Genomic DNA, 19,847 nt, shown 5'->3' on the forward strand with positions numbered 1-19,847 from the left:
TTGACATGGCGAGGAAAATATACGAGGAGCAAAGATGAGGGGGGATCATTTGTAGCGACGATACAGACCGAAAACGGGGAAACGACTGCAGGAAAAATGTGAAGCAATCGACAAAGAAATGGTCGTCGAAAGACCTAATGCAGCAAATACACTCCTGGAAATTGAAATAAGAACACCGTGAATTCATTGTCCCAGGAAGGGGAAACTTTATTGACACATTCCTGGGGTCAGATACATCACATGATCACACTGACAGAACCACAGGCACATAGACACAGGCAACAGAGCATGCACAATGTCGGCACTAGTACAGTGTATATGCACCTTTCGCAGCAATGCAGGCTGCTATTCTCCCATGGAGACGATCGTAGAGATGCTGGATGTAGTCCTGTGGAACGGCTTGCCATGCCATTTCCACCTGGCGCCTCAGTTGGACCAGCGTTCGTGCTGGACGTGCAGACCGCGTGAGACGACGCTTCATCCAGTCCCAAACATGCTCAATGGGGGACAGATCCGGAGATCTTGCTGGCCAGGGTAGTTGACTTACACCTTCTAGAGCACGTTGGGTGGCACGGGATACATGCGGACGTGCATTGTCCTGTTGGAACAGCAAGTTCCCTTGCCGGTCTAGGAATGGTAGAACGATGGGTTCGATGACGGTTTGGATGTACCGTGCACTATTCAGTGTCCCCTCGACGATCACCAGTGGTGTACGGCCAGTGTAGGAGATCGCTCCCCACACCATGATGCCGGGTGTTGGCCCTGTGTGCCTCGGTCGTATGCAGTCCTGATTGTGGCGCTCACCTGCACGGCGCCAAACACGCATACGACCATCATTGGCACCAAGGCAGAAGCGACTCTGATCGCTGAAGACGACACATCTCCATTCGTCCCTCCATTCACGCCTGTCGCGACACCACTGGAGGCGGGCTGCACGATGTTGGGGCGTGAGCGGAAGACGGCCTAACGGTGTGCGGGACCGTAGCCCAGCTTCATGGAGACGGTTGCGAATGGTCCTCGCCGATACCCCAGGAGCAACAGTGTCCCTAATTTGCTGGGAAGTGGCGGTGCGGTCCCCTACGGCACTGCGTAGGATCCTACGGTCTTGGCGTGCATCCGTGCGTCGCTGCGGTCCGGTCCCAGGTCGACGGGCACGTGCACCTTCCGCCGACCACTGGCGACAACATCGATGCACTATGGAGACCTCACGCCCCACGTGTTGAGCAATTCGGCGGTACGTCCACCCGGCCTCCCGCATGCCCACTATACGCCCTCGCTCAAAGTCCGTCAACTGCACATACGGTTCACGTCCACGCTGTCGCGGCATGCTACCAGTGTTAAAGACTGCGATGGAGCTCCGTATGCCACGGCAAACTGGCTGACACTGACGGCGGCGGTGCACAAATGCTGTGCAGCTAGCGCCATTCGACGGCCAACACCGCGGTTCCTGGTGTGTCCGCTGTGCCGTGCGTGTGATCATTGCTTGTACAGCCGTCTCGCAGTGTCCGGAGCAAGTATGGTGGGTCTGACACACCGGTGTCAATGTGTTCTTTTTTCCATTTCCAGGAGTGTAGAATTGTAAAAACAGCCTTCGGTGAAATTTCAAGCAAAGATGACATTAAGAGTACAGCGGGAATTTCCTTACTAAAAGCAGAGGAGAGCGAGAGCGGGTAGGTAGAAAAAGTATATTGAGACCTCTACGAGAAGGAGGAATTGCCTGATGACGTGACGGAAAAGGAAATGGGAGTCGATATGGTAGATGTAGAGAATCTAGTATCATAGGCAGACTTTAACAGAGCTTCGGAAGACTTGCGATCAAATATACTGAGATGGCAAAACTCATGGGATACCTCCTAAAATCGTGCCGGGCCTCCTTTTGCCCGGCGCAGTGAAGCAACTCGACGTGGCATGGACTCAACAAGTCGTTGGAAGTCCGCCGCAGAAATATTGAGCCGTACTGCCTCTAATTGCAAAAGTGTGGCCAGCGCAGAATTTTGTGCACGAGCTGACGGCTCGATTATGTTCCATAAATTTTCGATAGGTGTTCATGTCGGGCAATATTGTTGGCCAAATCATTCACTCGAATTGTCCAGAATGTTCTTCAAACCAATCGCGAACGACTGTGGCACGGTGGAATGGCGCATTGTCATCCATAAAAATTCCATCGTTGTTTGGGAACAAGCAGTCCATGAATGGAAGCATATGGTCTCCAAATAGCCTAACGTAACTACTTCCAGTCAGTGATCGGTTTAGTTGGATCAGAAGACCCAGTCCATTCCATGCAAACACACCCGGCATCATTGTGGACCCATCACCAGCTTGCACGGCCTCTTGTTGACGTAGCTTCGTGGAACCTTCACCAGACCCGAACCCTACCTTCAGCTCTTAGCAAGGGAAATCGGGACTGACCTTACCAGGCCACTGTTTTCGAGTCCACCAGGGCCCAACCGATATGGTTACGAGCACAGGAGATGCGCTGCAACTGAAGTCGTGCTCTTAGCAAAGGCACTCGCGTCGGTCGTCTGTTGCCATAGACAATTACGCCAAACTTTCCGCGTTATTGTAGCTGTGAACCTAAAAGCAAGATTGGTAACATCAAGAGTCCAACGGGAATCCCACTGTTAAATGCAGAGGAGAGAAAGGATACGCGGAAAGAGTACATTGAAGGCTTATATTAGGGGGAAGATTTGTCTGATGCGATAGAAGAAGAAACAGGGGTCAATTTAGAAATAGGGGATCCAGTACTAGAATCGGAATTTCAGAGAGCATTGGAGAACTTAACATCGAATAAGGCAGAAGATTCAAAAAGTGGCTCTGAGCACTATGGGACTTAACATCGGAGGTCATCAGTCCCCTAGAACTCTGAACTACTTAAACCTAACTAACCTAAGGACATCACACACGTCCATGCCCGAGGCAGGATTCGAACCTGCGACCATAGCAGTCGCTCTGTTCCGGACTGAAGCGCCTAGAACCGCTCGGCCACAGCGGCAGCCTGCAGAAGGGATAGATAACATTGCATCAGGATTTCTAAAATCATTGGCGGAAGTGGCAACAAAACGACTATTCACGCTGGTGTGTAGAATGTATGAGTCTGACGACATACCATCTGTCTTTCAGAAAAACGTCATCCACACAATTCCGAAGACTGTAAGAGCTGGCATTTGCGAGAATTACCGCACAATCAGCGAGCTTAACAGCTCATGCATCAAAATTTCTTGCAAGAATAATATGCAGAAGAATGGAAAAGAAAACTGACTATGTGTTAGATGACGATCACTTTGGCTTTAGAAAAGGTAAAGGCGCCAGAGACGCAGCGTTTGATAATGGAAGCAAGAGTAAAGAAAAATCAAGACACATTCATGGGATCTGTCTACCTGAAAAAAGCGTTCGACACTGTAAAATGGTGCAAGATGTTCTAAATTCTGAGAAAAATAGGAGTAAGCTATAGGGAGAGACGGTTAACATACAATGTGTACAGGAGCCAAGGGGGAATAATATGAGTGGACGACCAAGAACGAAGTGCTCGTATTAAAAAGGGTGTAAGACAGGGATGTAATCTTTCGCCCCAACTGTTCAGTCTGTATAGTGAAGAAGAAATGATGGAGATAAAAGAAAGGTTTCGGAGTGGAATTAAAATTCAGTGTGAAAGTATATCAATGATACGATTCGCTGATAACACTGCTATTCTGAGTGAAAGTGAAGAAGAATTACATGATCTGCTGAATGGAATGAACAATCGAATGAGTACAGAATATGGATTGAGAATAAATAGAAGACAGACGAAAGTAATGAGAAGTAGCAGAAATGAGAACAACAAGAAACTTAATATCAGGACTGACGGTCACTAAGTAGATGAAGTTAATGAATTCCGCTACCTAGTCAGCAAAAGAACCAATGACGGACGGAGCAAAGAGGACATCAAAAGCTGAGTAGCAGTGGCAAAAAGGCCATTCCTGCCCAAGGAAGTCTACTAATATCAAACATAGGCCTTGACCCGAGGAAGAATTTTCAGAGAATGTATATCTGGAGCACAGCATTCTACGGTAGTGAAACATGGACTGTCGGAAAACCGGAACAGAAGAAAATCGAAGCATTTGAGATGTGGTGCTACAGACGAATGTTGAAAATCAGGTGGACTGGTAATGTAAGGAATGAGGAGGTTCTGCACAGAATCGGAGAGGAAAAGAATATGTGGAAAACACTGACAGGAAGAAGGGAGAGGGTGATACTATATCCCTACCACTACTATTGTAATTTAATATGCTTTACCTAAAAAACAAAATCCTGTCTCTATGTTGCCACATATAATCCTCTTACTAAATTTAGTTTAGTTTCCAAATAAAATACAATTGGAAATTTGTGACAGGACTACGGGACCAAATTGCTGAGGTCCCTAGGCTTACGCATTACTTAATCTAACTTAAACTAACTTACAGTAAGGACGACACACACACCCATGCCCGAGGGAGGACTCGAACCTCCGACGGGAGGGAGCCGCTCGAACCGTGACAAGACGCCCAAGGCCGCACGACTACCCCACGCGGCTAAATAAAGTACACTATGGGAGGATATTCCTATTGTAAGTAGGCTGTTTATGTGTTTGTATGTTGGCAGCGCTATGTAGCGCTTTCCTAATAACTCTGATAGCGCTGTGCGCACTCTGTAAGAGACTCTGTGGCTGGTCGGACTAGCAGTTGGAGGTGAACAGCCAGCAGTGATGGAAGGTGGAAGTGAACAGCCAGCAGTGATGGAAGTTAGATGTGAGTAGTTAGCATTGATGGACGTTTGAGGTTTGAAGTGTTATCACGAGCGGACGATGTGGACGTGTGTCCGTCATGGAAATGTAGCTTATCGATGATTATATAATTTTTGGAACTGGATGATATGGACGATTACATAATTTTTGAACTGGTTGTCACATTCTTAAGGTAAATACATTGTTTGCTCTGTAACAAAATCGTTCCTTTACTAACCACATGACTGTCAGTAGTTAGAGCCTTCATTAGTTTGAATCTTTTATTTAGCTGGCAGTATTGGTGCTTGCGGCATTGCAGTAGTTCGTGTAATGAAGATTTTTGTGAGGTAAGTGACTTATGAAATGTATAGGTTATAGTTAGGATTTCTATTAATTCAGGCCCATTCTTTTGTATTATTTATCTGAAGCCAGGCTATTATTTTTGAGCAGTCAGATTGCGTTGCGCTAGGATATTGTGGGCCAGTGTTGAAATTATGTAGAATAGGAAAGAGACAGTACAGTCAGTTTTACTCAGCAGTTTCAGAATTAAATTAAGAAGTTTCACCTTCTCAGATATTTCAATTTAAGTAAAAACTAATAAAGAAGTTTCACTGTTAATAGGAAAAGTTAATCAACAGAGTTACCCTTTTTACAGGATTTTACCGTGTGTTGTGTCTAATGCTTAAGTAAATCAGGCTATTCAATTTTTTTCCTAAGATCTTACACAGCGGTTAGATAGAAACGCATTATGAATAGCATTATATTGAAGCTAGGACATCTCAGTTCCAAGTTCATTTAGTGGTTTAAAACATGTATTAACGGTCGCCTGCCTATCCAGGCAAAGAAACAGTGAAGTAATTGTAATTGTATGTGAAATCTTATGGGACTTAACTGCTAAGGTCATCAGTCCCTAAGCTTACACACTACTTAACCTAAATTATCTTAAGGACAAACACACACACCCATGCCCGAGGGAGGACACGAACCTCTGCCAGGACCCGTCGCACAGTCCGTGACTGCAGCGCCCTAGACCGCTCGGTTAATCACGCGTGGCGAAACAGTGAAGTATTGCAAAAGCAGACGTATGAATGTTGCCTACTTTCTTTCTACTATTTAAGTTGCTTCTTTAAATAAATATTACTCCATGTAAAAATGTTGGACTACACCCTTATACATTATGTGGTGATCTCGAGAAATTATTTCGTGACATCAGATACCACGAACATTATCCATGAGGTCGCCCCACGTTGGGCGCTAAAAATGTAGTGAACTAGAGAATTTTTTCTCTCTAGAAATTAAATGATATAAAACAAAAAGGGTACAAAATTAAGGAGTTCATTTATGAATGTAAAAGATTGCTTATATGGTCAAAACATGAAAGAAATGTATTTATTTTCGTAAATTTTCGACAAAACAAAACGAAATCATAAATCTCAGGGCCGGTTTGACTAGGCGTGGGCATGACTCAAGGAGGGGACGAATCGTCTCACCATTATTCGTTATCGTTCGCCGTATACTGATGTCGGCGGCAGGCAATGCGTCGGTACGGCGCGTTGCTTCAGAGCTGTGCGGCGCGAACCGGCTGCCCTCATCAGCCCAGGTACAATCTCCGCGTTGTCTGACAGTTGTTGTCGCGTGGCCGAAGCCTTGCTATCACAGTGTCCGGAGGCGAATGTTGGCGATGGGTGGAAGAGCGTCCATGTCCTCTCGCTTCCGCCGTGTCTCCACGACTCCCTTCTCACTTCTCATCCTTCTCTCAGATCAACTCCACTTAGCAATTTTCTTCCTTTCGGCGTTGTCATTGGCGGACGAAATTTTCAATGTAGCCCAATGACAGATCACTGTTTCATCGCCACGCCTCTCCGTGTCGGTGGAAATTTCCTGTCTGGCGTGGGCTGGCGTGTGGCTCGTGAATCGGCATCTTTTTCACGATTTCCCATTTTTAAGATGTTTTCCAGCATTCCGAGACTGTTGGGAGAGCAGCTACAAAACACTTCTTTATAACTGCTCTTTTTGCGTGAGCCCTGGACAGACTCATGTTTGGGCTCCGTCTCAAAATCTGCCGGTGTCCGTCTTTTACTAGGAATGTCCTCAGTGTCGAGAAAAACATCTTCTTCGGAATGCTGGCTTCTTTCACACGCCTCCCTGCGCCAATTCCTCGCGCCTTTTGTACGCTTGTTCCTGTGCCCGTGGGATGCTGGAATTGTCGGCACATCCCTGCTTTCTGAAATAGGTAAAGTGACTTCCGCCATGCCAAAAGAACTCAGATGCTTTCGCGCATACATTCTTGGCGTTCCGTCCTAATGGCTGTAGGTGTCCGTCAGCTCTCAGCACGCTTCTCGCTGTCAGATGGGCCCTTCGCATCGTGGCGAGGCGACGACGTCGGCCCGGCTCCCCGCTGTGTGCTTCCAGAATGTGCACTGTCCCTCTTCTCGGGGTCTCGCCCCAGGGAGTCCGGACCCTTTCTCCTCCACGGCCGTTCACGGCGACTTGGCGAAAGTGGCTGCTTTCGGACGTATTACAATGACGTTTTTAAAAGAGAAAAAGCCCAGAGGATAACTTGAAGGAACCTAGAAAAAATTTGGCTTTAGAAAACCACTTTCCATGATCAACAAAATTAAATACTAAAATACTTCGACACTGAAGCACACACTTTTTATACTGAACATTTCACTTCAAGAAAACCTCTTTCTTACTGGAATTTACTTTTAGAATTTATTATTCTTTGATCTAACTCTGTATAATTATTTAACAGATTCTACTAACTTGGCTTTACTCTGATTGATTTTACGTAAGCAAACTTTTACTACAACAATTTGCAATAGTTAAGAAAACTTCTCATTATTTACACAAAAACAATTTAAATGGTGCCTCTTTATATTAACTTGGCACCTCATAAGTCTGTAGAACAGAATACTCGGATTAATCAAACACCAGGAAGGAACCCTATATAGGTGTATGATTAGGACGAAATAACAGGGTGAACCAGTTTCTTTAAAGTTCAAGAATGATTATACTGGGGAACAATTTGTAACTTAATTTCTGTTGACTTCGATTCTTAGGCTTTTTTAGAGGTAAATGGACATGCTGATTCCAAAACTGTAATTAGTTTTTTTTCCTATCACGTCAAGTTTTGTTTCTACAGTTGTTGCGCATGCGATTACGCTTCTGACAGGTAAGTTGTTTGTTACTAGTGGTGGGCAGGAAATAGCGTATCTGTTAGAAATCACAGTGACTGAGAAGTCACAGATATCACAGTAGCAACTTTACAGAATCTAACTGCGATTTCAGTCACAGTTAGCAGTCGCACGTAGTATTTCATATTCAAAGACGTGAGCCATCTATTGGTCGAATTTAGCACTGCTTTCTGCGATTTCAGTGACAAGTCGCAACTAAGAGTCGCAAGTAGCAACTAGAAAGCGCGGTTAACAGTGCCATCTGTTGGCCAAAGTTCGTACTACGTCCATCTCTGCGATACACTATTGAGTCCAACTGCGATTTCCGTGACAAGTCGCAACTAAGAGTCGCAAGTAGCAACTAAAAAGCGCAGTTAGCACTGCCATCTGTTGAGCAAAGTTCATACTACGCTATTCGCTACCGAGTCAAACTGCGATTTCTGTGACAAATCGCAACTAAGAGTCGCAAGTAGCAACTAAAAAGCGCAGTTAACATACTTTTCCTAGTGTCATCTGCTGACCGACGTACGTACTTCATTATGAGAGCCTTGTGCCTCACGAGATCGATGTGCTGTGTGTGCATATGAAGGGCTTATTTCAATAGTGGTACAAGTCCATTTTTGTTCATTTTGAGATACAGAGTCGTAAAGTTAAATGAGCGCTGACAAATCTGCATTTGAGATACCAGAAATATTCAAGCATATGGCTTCTTGCTAGAGATGAACCTTTATTTATGTTTGTTTGGATCACTAATTTCAGAAGCATTATAGACAGAAAAGTGGAGATAATGGACTTGTACCACTATTGAAATAAGCCCTTCATATTATATGACGACATGCACATTCAGCATCAGTTATGGTTGGTCAAATACTGCTGTGACTCTGAATGTATTATATTAATACAGGGTGTTTCAAAAATGACCGGTATATTTGAAACGGCAATAAAAACTAAACGAGCAGCGATAGAAATACACCGTTTGTTGCAATATGCTTGGGACAATAGTACATTTTCAGGCAGAAAAACTTTCGAAATTACAGTAGTTACAATTTTCAACAACAGATGGCGCTGCGGTCTGGGAAACTCTATAGTACGATATTTTCCACATATCCATCATGCGTAGCAATATTATGGCGTAGTCTCTGAATGAAATTACCCGAAACCTTTGACAACGTGTCTGGCGGAATGGCTTCACATGCAGATGAGATGTACTGCTTCAGCTGTTCAATTGTTTTTGGATTCTGGCGGTACTCCTGGTCTTTCAAGTGTCCCCACAGAAAGAAGTCACAGGGGTTCATGTCTGGCGAATAGGGAGGCCAATCCACGCCGCCTCCTGTAAGTTTTGGATAGCCCAAAGCAATCACACGATCATCGAAATATTCATTCAGGAAATTAAAGACGTCGGCCGTGCGATGTGGCCGGACACCATCGTGCATAAACCACGAGGTGTTCGCAGTGTCGTCTAAGGCAGTTTGTACCGCCACAAATTCACGAAGAATGTCCAGATAGCGTGATGCAGTAATCGTTTCGGATCTGAAAAATGGGACAATGATTCCTTTGGAAGAAATGGCGGCCCAGACCAGTACTTTTTGAGGATGCAGGGACGATGGGACTGCAACATGGGGCTTTTCGGTTCCCCATATGCGCCAGTTCTGTTTATTGACGAAGCCGACCAGGTAAAAATAAGCTTCGTCAGTAAACCAAATGCTGCCCACAAGCATATCGCCGTCATCAATCCTGTGCACTATATCGTTAGCGAATGTCTCTCGTGCAGCAATGGTAGCGGCGCTGAAGGGTTGCCGCGTTTGAATTGTGTATGGATAGAGGTGTAAACTCTGGCGCATGAGACAATACGTGGACGTTGGCGTCATTTGGACCGCAGCTGCAACACGGCGAACGGAAACCCGAGGCTGCTGTTGGATCACCTGCTGCACTAGCTGCGCGCTGCCCTCTGTGGTTGCCGTACGCGGTCGCCCTACCTTTCCAGCACGTTCATCCGTCACGTTCCCAGTCCGTTGAAATTTTTCAAACAGATCCTTTATTGTATCGCTTTTCGGTCCTTTGGTTACATTAAACCTCCGTTGAAAACTTCGTCTTGTTGCAACAACATTGTGTTCTAGGCGGTGGAATTCCAACACCAGAAAAATCCTCTGTTCTAAGGAATAAACCATGTTGTCTACAGCACACTTGCACGTTGTGAACAGCACACGCTTACAGCAGAAAGACGACGTACAGAATGGCGCACCCACAGACTGCGTTGTCTTCTATATCTTTCACATCACTTGCAGCGCATCTGTTGTTGAAAATTGTAACTACTGTAATTTCGAAAGTTTGTCCGGCTGAAAATGTACTGTTGTCCCAAGCATATTGCAACAAACGGTGTATTTCTATCGCTGCTCGTTTAGTTTTTATTGCCGTTTCAAATATACCGGTCATTTATGAAACACCCTGTAAGAAGCAACATTGCCTTTTTCTCCTGAAAATATCAAGTAACGTAACAAATGTGTTTGATTCTGCTTCCAATATGACAATTTTGGTTAATACTCCACATGCCTACAGGACTTTGCAATGTTAACACAGCAGAACTCAGACATCTGTATAAGTGTAGTGAAATGAAAACAGTATAATTGAGTCGTATGAATGCCTCACTTTTGTTCCGACATAGTTCAAGACTCAGGAGAAAAGTTTTACACCTGGTGTTCTACATGGCAACTTCACACACAAGAACTTTTTGCCGACACTACTACCACCTACATAAGTAAGCTTTTCCTGTGTTACTTTCAAGTAATGCAGTTAAGCTATTCCTGATTTAACTGGAAGATCTGTACTTCCCACTTTCATATCAACAGCCTCAAAATGCATATTGTAGACTTCGGGATAAGTTACAGGTCAGTGTCACACCAAGATTGTGGAGAAAGTGGGGGGGGGGGGGGGGCGGCATGTCACTCTCCAACAAGTGTTTACCAATAAGTAATTGGCGGAAAATTATGGGTATAGGACGGCTTAAACATGTGGAAAATGAGATTTTTATTATTCACTCACTGTATTTGATATTTATTATTCCTTTAAAATTGCACAACAACTTCAATAAAACACAGTTTAATCATTCACACACTTATTTCACAATTATTTCACTTTTAAACTGCAAGTCCTCTAAGAGCTGTCTTGAATCTTCAATAGTCGCTCTCAAAAACAGCCTTGATGTGGATAGATACGTACAGCAACCAGTAATCAGAGTCAGAACTGTGTCTGCAAAAACACAAGGATTATTAAACAATTTTTGCTGTCATTAATTACTAGCAATATAATTGACAGAGTAGATTGCTAATATTTGCTATAATGAATATCACATTTGCAAGAACGATCTCACTGAAGTAATTAAGTCCATCGAAACGCTTAGAAACTAACCTCTCGTCTGACGAAAACGGTCTAAAGACGCAGTGGCAATTTCTTCAGATCTGTTGACAATGATATTTTGAATTATCACTTTACTGAGTGACTGAAATGTAGTTCAGGTACCTGTGAACATAACAATATGTTAGAATTCATTTTCTAAATACGAACTATTACGCTACTGTACGGCTACTTACATATTAATTACACTATTAATATTTTCACAGTTGTTTCTTTAATACAAAATTAAAGACAACGGAAGAAAAAACGTAAAACATACTTGCCAATGACAGGTTTGTTGAGATGCAATTTTCTGTGTTGACAGATGTAACTTTTTCATACGGTGGTAAGTCGCAGAAATCGCAGGAATCACAGAAATCGCAGAAGTAGCAGAAGTCACAGAAATCGCAGAAGTAGCAGAAGTCACAGAAATCGCAGAAGTAGCAGAAATCGCAGAAGTAGCAGAAATCGCAGAAATAGCAGTGGCGGAGGGATACACGACCTATGTTCCTTAACTGCGACTCTTAACTGCGACAAATCACAGTTAAGAATAACAGATACTGAAAAGTAGCATTCACAGAAATCACTGATATCGGAAAATCGCAGTTTAGCCCATCACTATTTGTTACAGAACCCTGTGCTGCACTCTGCCGGCGAACCTTAAACCAGTGACGACTAGAGGGGGTAGTGACGCCGCGCGGTAGGTTCAGATTCATATTGTCTAGACCACGGTGGTCAGTTACGCATGAGACGCTGTAGTAAACAGGTGTACTTGTCGCTCTGATATAGTGAAGCCGGTTTCGGAAGCTTACTGCAAGAATTTGTATTTACACAAGATTAGCAGTATTTACTTCTTATTTATATATAAACGAAAAAGTTTCTTTATGTCTGCCGCTAGTAGTTCGTGTCGTAAGTGCTTAAACAGCTCCGATTCGTTTTGTTATATATACGGCAGTTTTACCCTTCCCAGTCAACGGACAAATATCAGTAATTTTGTCAGGGAAGCCTATTTTACTTATTTTAAAGTAAAAATTGGCGATCAAGATAAATCGTGGGCCCCTCACAAAGTCAGCAAGCAGTGTGTGGACGGTTTGAGAATGTGGACAAAAGGAACACGCTACAAACTTCCATTTGGTATACCAATGATTTTGCAAGAACCCAAAGACCACTCCAGTGATTGTTACTTTTGTATAGTAAAAATGTCGGGATATAACAAAAAATAATATAAAATAGATTACCCTACTTTAAAGTCAGCTATACGCCCTGTGCCGCATTCAGCTGAAATTCCAGTGCCAGTGTTTCAAGAATTACCTTCTTTGGAAATACAAGAAGATGCGTCGGGAGAAGACTGAAGTGACCGCAGCGACGAAGATTTTAAAGGCGACGATGATTCTGTTCGTAAAGTATTTAATCAGCATGAGTTAAATGACTTGATACGGGATTTGGGACTATTCAAAAAAGCATCAGAACTTCTAGCATCAAGACTGCACGAAAAAAACTTGTTAGAAAAAGGAGCTAAAATCACCTACCTCCGATCGAGAGAAAGTGCATTTCTACAGTTAATTCGGCGTGCTGATGGATTTGTGTATTGCCACAACATACCTGGTTTAATGAAGCGATTTGGAATTTCAGACTATAACACAACCGAATAATGATTGTTTATAGATAGCTCAAAACGTAACTTGAAGTGTGTTCTCTTCCACAATGGAAATTTATACGGTTAAGTCCCAATAGGTCATTCAGTTTTCTTTAATGAAAAATACGAAGACATAAAGAAGTTCATTGACGTGTAGCAATATAACTTGCACCAATGGATCATCTGTGTCGACCTTAAAATGGTTTCTTTCCTTATTGGCCAGCAACGCGGGTATACCAAGTATCCTTGTTTTCTCAGAGCTCAGGAGAAGCATTGGGTGCAGTCAAAGTGGCCGCCAGGATCTGACCTGAAACCTGGTGATCCAAAAATCGTAAATCACCCACTTGTCGACAGAAAAATCATTATATTTCCGCCTTTGCATGTAAAACTAGGTCTCATGAAGCAATTTGTAAGAGCTCTGTCAACTGAAGGGGACTGTTTTAAGTATATCATTTCGGCATTTCTTAGCTTGCCATATGAGAAGATGAAGGCTGGTGTCTTTGGTGGGCCACAGGTTCGGCAACTTACTGAAGGTGAACGTTTCATAGAAACAATGACCAAAATTGAAAAGAATGCTTGGTTGGCATTCAAAAGTATTGTCAAGGACTTTCTAGGAAATACACGAGCCCAGAATTACGTCGAAATTGTTCAACAGCTCTTAGGGAGCTTTAAAAAGCTTGGCTGTAACATATCAAACTGTATTTCTTACATAGCCATCTTGCTAACTTTCCAGAAAATTTTTTGTATTGTTAGCGATGAACAGGGTGAGCGATTCCACCAAGATTTGAAGGTCATGGAGGCAAGGTATCAAGGTAGATAGGATGTCGGTATGATGGCTGACTACCGTTGCAGCATCAAGCGAGAATGTCCCCAGATGGAATATTGTAGGATAAGTTATAAGAGAAAATTTGTAGCCTAGTATCTTTGTTTTTATTATTTGTATAAAGTCAATGTAACTCTGAATACTATAATAGCCTTTGAATGAATAAAATATTATAATATTCTACTATGTTTGGTTAGTACCCACTTTATTTTCCTTTGTATACCCAGTTTTAATGACTTTTAGGGTAAAGAGAGAGTAGCCAGTAGCTTAAAAACTTAACGTGATAGAGAAAAACTGGTAACAGTTTTGAATCCAGAGACCAAAAATTAGTTAAGAACAAGTCAGAGATCTAGGACAACAAAATGGCTGTTCCCCAGCGTTACTGAAACACAGTTTAAATTAATGGTTCACGCTGTAAAACAATAAAATACAAAAAAATCTTGTCTGGTGGCTGTAAGCTTGGGTGTGGCGAACAGTTATGATGGCTACACCACCCACAGTACGGCCTGCAAGTATCTTCCTGTATGGGCTCAATTTCTCTTCTTGGCGTCGTTCAGTTTTACGTACAGCAGCCCAACAACTCACAAACATGCCGTAAGCCGTTTACAGTCTTCATCCGAGGCATTTTTGTGCAAATTTGCAGGCAGAGCTTCTACTGACCCACAAAAGTGTCGCCTCAGTCACTGCTGCCTGCAGACTGTGCCACTTACTTCCCGCTCTTGCTCTAGGTAGCGCGCCAATTCGCTCTTGCCACCTTTCCCACTCCCTAGAGCCAATATTGTTTCAAACAAAAGCACACTGGCGTTTACATAGCACCTATTTCTTACATTGTTCCTAAGCGAGACCATTTCTTACAATTGTCAAATTTACATAAACATAAACAGTTTATACACACAAATATTTTTAAATACAAAATGTCATCAGAAAATTATTTAACGTAATAAACAATTTACATTGTACTCACATACAATGCAATGTATTGTACTCACATACAATGCAAAGAACTTCAAACTCCAGTATAGCACACTTTACTTTACATCTACAGAAAATAAGCACCAGTATACGAAAATTTTAAAGCAAAAAAATATTTAAAAATTCAGATGAACCATAAACAAATAACGTATATACGACATCTATTAAGACATCAGGGAATGATTTCAATGGTACTAGAGGGAGCTGTAGAGGGCAAAAACTGTAGAGGAAGACAGAGATTGCAATACATCCAACAAATAATTGAGGATCTAGATTGCAAGTGCTACTCTGAGATGAAGAGGTTCTTGCAGGGGTGGAATTCCTGGCGGGCCGCGTCAAATCAATCAGAAGACTAATGACTCGAAAAAGAAAGAAAAAAATCCTAACGGATACATTCGTCGTTCGTCCCACATTGATATCTGCGGTTGTTTCACGCTGTGTTACTTGTCTGTTAGCACCGACAACTCCACGCAAATGCTGCTGCTCTCGGACTGTAAGTCAAGGCCGTCGACCGTTGCGTTGTCTGTGATGAGAAGTAATGCCTAAAATTTTGTATTCTCAACACACTGTTGACACTGTGGATCTCGGAATATTGAGTTCCCTAACAATATCCGAAACGGAATATCCCATGCGTCTAGCTCCAACTACCATTCTGGGTTCAAAGTCGTGTGGCCTTAATCAAGTCGGAAACCTTTTCACATGAATCATGAGTACCATTGACAGCTCCGCCAATTCATTGTCCTTTTATACCTTGTGTACGCGATGCTATCGCCATCAGTATATGTGCATATCGCTATCCCATAACTTTTGTCAGCTAAGTGTAAGGCAGAAGGGATAGATGACATTCCTTCAGAATTTCTAAAACCGTTGAGGGAAGCGGCGACCAAACGACTATTCAAGAGTTGGTGTGTAGAGCCTATGAGAAAAAAGAAGAATAGAAAAGTCTATAGTTGCGCATGCTTGAACAGCTTCGAATTTCTTCCTCAGTCATTCTTGCTTAGCCATTTTGTACTTACTGTCAGTCTCATTTTAAACGCCTGTTTTCCTTTTGCCTGCTTCATCTCTTATACACTCCTGGAAATGGAAAAAAGAACACATTGACACCGGTGTGTCAGACCCACCATACTTGCTCCGGACACTGCGAGAGGGCTGTACAAGCAATGATCACACGCACGGCACAGCAGACACACCAGGAACCGCGGTGTTGGCCGTCGAATGGCGCTAGCTGCGCAGCATTTGTGCACCGCCGCCGTCAGTGTCAGCCAGTTTGCCGTGGCATACGGAGCTCCATCGCAGTCTTTAACACTGGTAGCATGCCGCGACAGCGTGGACGTGAACCGTATGTGCAGTTGACGGACTTTGAGCGAGGGCGTATAGTGGGCATGCGGGAGGCCGGGTGGACGTACCGCCAAATTGCTCAACACGTGGGGCGTGAGGTCTCCACAGTACATCGATGTTGTCGCCAGTGGTCGGCGGAAGGTGCACGTGCTCGTCGACCTGGGACCGGACCGCAGCGACGCACGGATGCACGCCAAGACCTAGGATCCTACGCAGTGCCGTAGGGGACCGCACCGCCACTTCCCAGCAAATTAGGGACACTGTTGCTCCTGGGGTATCGGCGAGGACCATTCGCAACCGTCTCCATGAAGCTGGGCTACGGTCCCGCACACCGTTAGGCCGTCTTCCGCTCACGCCCCAACATCGTGCAGCCCGCCTCCAGTGGTGTCGCGACAGGCGTGAATGGAGGGACGACTGGAGACGTGTCGTCTTCAGCGATGAGAGTCGCTTCTGCCTTGGTGCCAATGATGGTCGTATGCGTGTTCGGCGCCGTGCAGGTGAGCGCCACAATCAGGACTGCATACGACCGAGGCACACAGGGCCAACAGCCGGCATCATGGTGTGGGGAGCGATCTCCTACACTGGCCGTACACCACTGGTGATCGTCGAGGGGACACTGAATGGTGCACGGTACATCCAAACCGTCATCGAACCCATCGTTCTACCATTCCTAGACCGGCAAGGGAACTTGCTGTTCCAACAGGACAATGCACGTCCGCATGTATCCCGTGCCACCCAACGTGCTCTAGAAGGTGTAAGTCAACTACCCTGGCCAGCAAGATCTCCGGATCTGTCCCCCATTGAGCATGTTTGGGACTGGATGAAGCGTCGTCTCACGCGGTCTGCACGTCCAGCACGAACGCTGGTCCAACTGAGGCGCCAGGTGGAAATGGCATGGCAAGCCGTTCCACAGGACTACATCCAGCATCTCTACGATCGTCTCCATGGGAGAATAGCAGCCTGCATTGCTGCGAAAGGTGGATATACACTGTACTAGTGCCGACATTGTGCATGCTCTGTTGCCTGTGTCTATGTGCCTGTGGTTCTGTCAGTGTGATCATGTGATGTATCTGACCCCAGGAATGTGTCAATAAAGTTTCCCCTTCCTGGGACAATGAATTCACGGTGTTCGTATTTCAATTTCCAGGAGTGTAGTTTCCGCTTTCATCAATTACAGTCAACACCTCGCGTGTTGTCCAAGGATTTCCTCTATACTTTGTCTTTTTGCCTAGTTGTTCCTCTGCTGCCTTCATTGCATCGACCCTTAAAGCTGCCTATTCAATGTCTACTCTATTTCTGTCATCTATTCCAATCAACTTGTAGAAAGATTAAACAAATCGATTGTGACTCTCCCCAGTGGCCTTCTCAGAAACCCCGTGGCATCAAATAATCCGAGAGTCTACTCATGATGGTAAAATTCATGAACTACTGATGAGCTCACAGCCCTGTACGACACATACGCTCTTTTACAAACAATCCGTCCGTACACGAAAAACCCTTGCTCCTTGGCTGACAACTGGCTTACGTCAAAAGATGAACAACAAGGATGCTACTAACAGACGTTAAAAGTCAAATTCGAAATCTAAACGCCTCAAAGAACACAGAAAGTCTACGAAACAGGGCAAACTAATGTGATCATAACACCAAAATTAGTAACGCTTTTTCCGTTGTGTGCAGCAATGCGATGCCTGCAATTGTGTGTAAGAATGTCCGTAGCTTGGGTGTCGAGGAAAAAACAAATTGTTTTTCAGATCCCATCTGATGGTTTGAATAATGCAACAATAAAAGCAACAAGAAAAAAAAATAAAAAATGAGAATTTCTTCTGAAGCGACAAGCAAATGCGGTATGAGCGTAACTACAGTCGACGATGTTGCAGATAGCGTCGTAAACAAGAATATTTCATTTTTCGCTCGTGACTGTGTATATCCCATTCAGTGGAAGAGAAGAATAGTCCTACTTATTTGTAAGCACTAAAACTCACAGTCATCTTGCGATTACCGACCAGTGAGTGTCTTACCAGCTATATACGATCTCTGGATTATATTAATCACACACAACTGCCTGAATACTTACGCAAATTCAACATACATCTCAAATATCAGTCTGGCTTTCATAAACACATCCTACCTCAAACAATGGATTAATTGACTCCATAAGATGGAAAAGGGGTGGTGTCCACTTTTTTAAAACTACGAATGGCGTTCAATAAACAATGCAACATATTTTTTCATCGGCAAATTTCGTTTGAAAGAAATTCGGAATTTGATGTGGGACATCGGGGAATATTTACCATAGTTTCAAGAAGTTCCGATAGGTGGCAACGTTATACGTAGCCTTCGAAACGTACTGAATTGCTTGCGCATTACAAGGCTATTCACGACAATTTTTTTGTCGAACATCGTCACACACGATGACAAATTGGTTAATTATATCGAACCAGACACAAAACAGCTATCCATGGGGCCACATCAATTCTCCTCTGAACAAAAAGTTCAAAGCCGCGCCCTCAGCCGGTGACGTCACAGAGGCGGTCTTCTGGGACTCTCAAGGGGTTATTCTGTTTGATGTCCTCCCTCATGGTGCAATGATAAACTCTAAAGTGTGCCGTGGCATCCTCAGAAAATTAATGAAACGACTTCAGCATCTACTTCGCCACGAAAAGGTAAACGAACTTCCTCTTCTCCATGGGAACGCAAGGCCTTACAAAAGTCTGCGCACACGAGCTCACAAAAATTTGTTGGAATGCTCTTCCTCATCCACCTTCCAACTTCCATCTATTTGGCCCAATGAAGGACGTACTGTGGGGGAAGCAGTACTTGAATGACGGAGAGCTTACGGATGTAGCAAGACGTTGGTTCCGACGGCGACCAGTAGCATGGTACCAAGCTTGCATACAGATCTTCCCAGCAGGGTGGACACTGAACGGAGATTATTTTGAAAAATAGAGATTTGCGGCCAAAAGAGTGGGAAATCAAATAAACCTGCTTTCAAAAAAAATGTATTGCACTACTTATTGCACGCCCCTCGTACGTTTACCGGAGGTAACTAATCTTTTTATCTGTACTACCCGTAGGGTATAAAAGTGGGTCATGTCGCGTCAAGAGAAGTGCTTAAGTGCTTGATAAAGGAATATTGAGTAAGAGATCGGGACATGTCAATATAAACAAGCGTATATTGGACCTGCTCCAAGAACACAGAAGAAACTAGACGATGTAAAGAAAATTCTGCAATACCTGCCTGACGAGCAGAGACTATTTTATAATAGTATCTTCCAGTGGCCAGCGAAGGATGGGCAAGATAAAGATGAAGCATACCCACCATTGCCTGCTTCACTGTATTTTGCTTATGGTTGTGTTTTTGGTGCCGGCTGCAGTGGCCGAGCGGCTCTAGCCGCTTCAGTCTGGAGCCACGCGACCGCTATGGTCGCAGGTTCGAATCCTGCCCCGGGCATGGGTGAGTGTGATGTCCTTAGGTTAGTTAGGTTTAAGTAGTTCTAAGTCTAGGGGATTGATGACCTCAGATGTTAAGTCCCATAGTGCTCAGAGCCATTTGAACCATTTTTGTATTTTTGGTACATTATGAATAAAAGTACATGCTCATAACACGCTATTTTATTGCCTGGAGAATATGAATTATATGAACTTACACAACACTAGCTTTTCCCCGCAGGCAGAACGTTAGTCGCCTCATCAGCATCATACGGTTCGAAAAGGGGTCGTCTTCAGTACATTCGTACTCGATTACTGACCGCACTCGATGGATAAAGTCTGTTG

The 19,847-nt window shown here is 44.0% G+C and overlaps 1 long non-coding RNA gene across 1 annotated transcript; it reads right to left on the reverse strand.

Annotated features, from left to right (window-relative positions):
* Positions 1 to 11,023: 11,023 nt before the first annotated feature.
* Positions 11,024 to 11,763, reverse strand: LOC126091981 (uncharacterized). The gene is made up of 3 exons (XR_007521291.1): positions 11,585 to 11,763; positions 11,320 to 11,430; positions 11,024 to 11,160 (listed from the first exon to the last, which is right to left on the reverse strand). It is a non-coding gene; the product is annotated as an uncharacterized LOC126091981 (long non-coding RNA).
* Positions 11,764 to 19,847: the final 8,084 nt, after the last annotated feature.

The sequence above is a fragment of the Schistocerca cancellata genome, chromosome 7 (assembly GCF_023864275.1).
Source record: "Schistocerca cancellata isolate TAMUIC-IGC-003103 chromosome 7, iqSchCanc2.1, whole genome shotgun sequence".
NCBI lineage: Eukaryota > Metazoa > Arthropoda > Insecta > Orthoptera > Acrididae > Schistocerca > Schistocerca cancellata.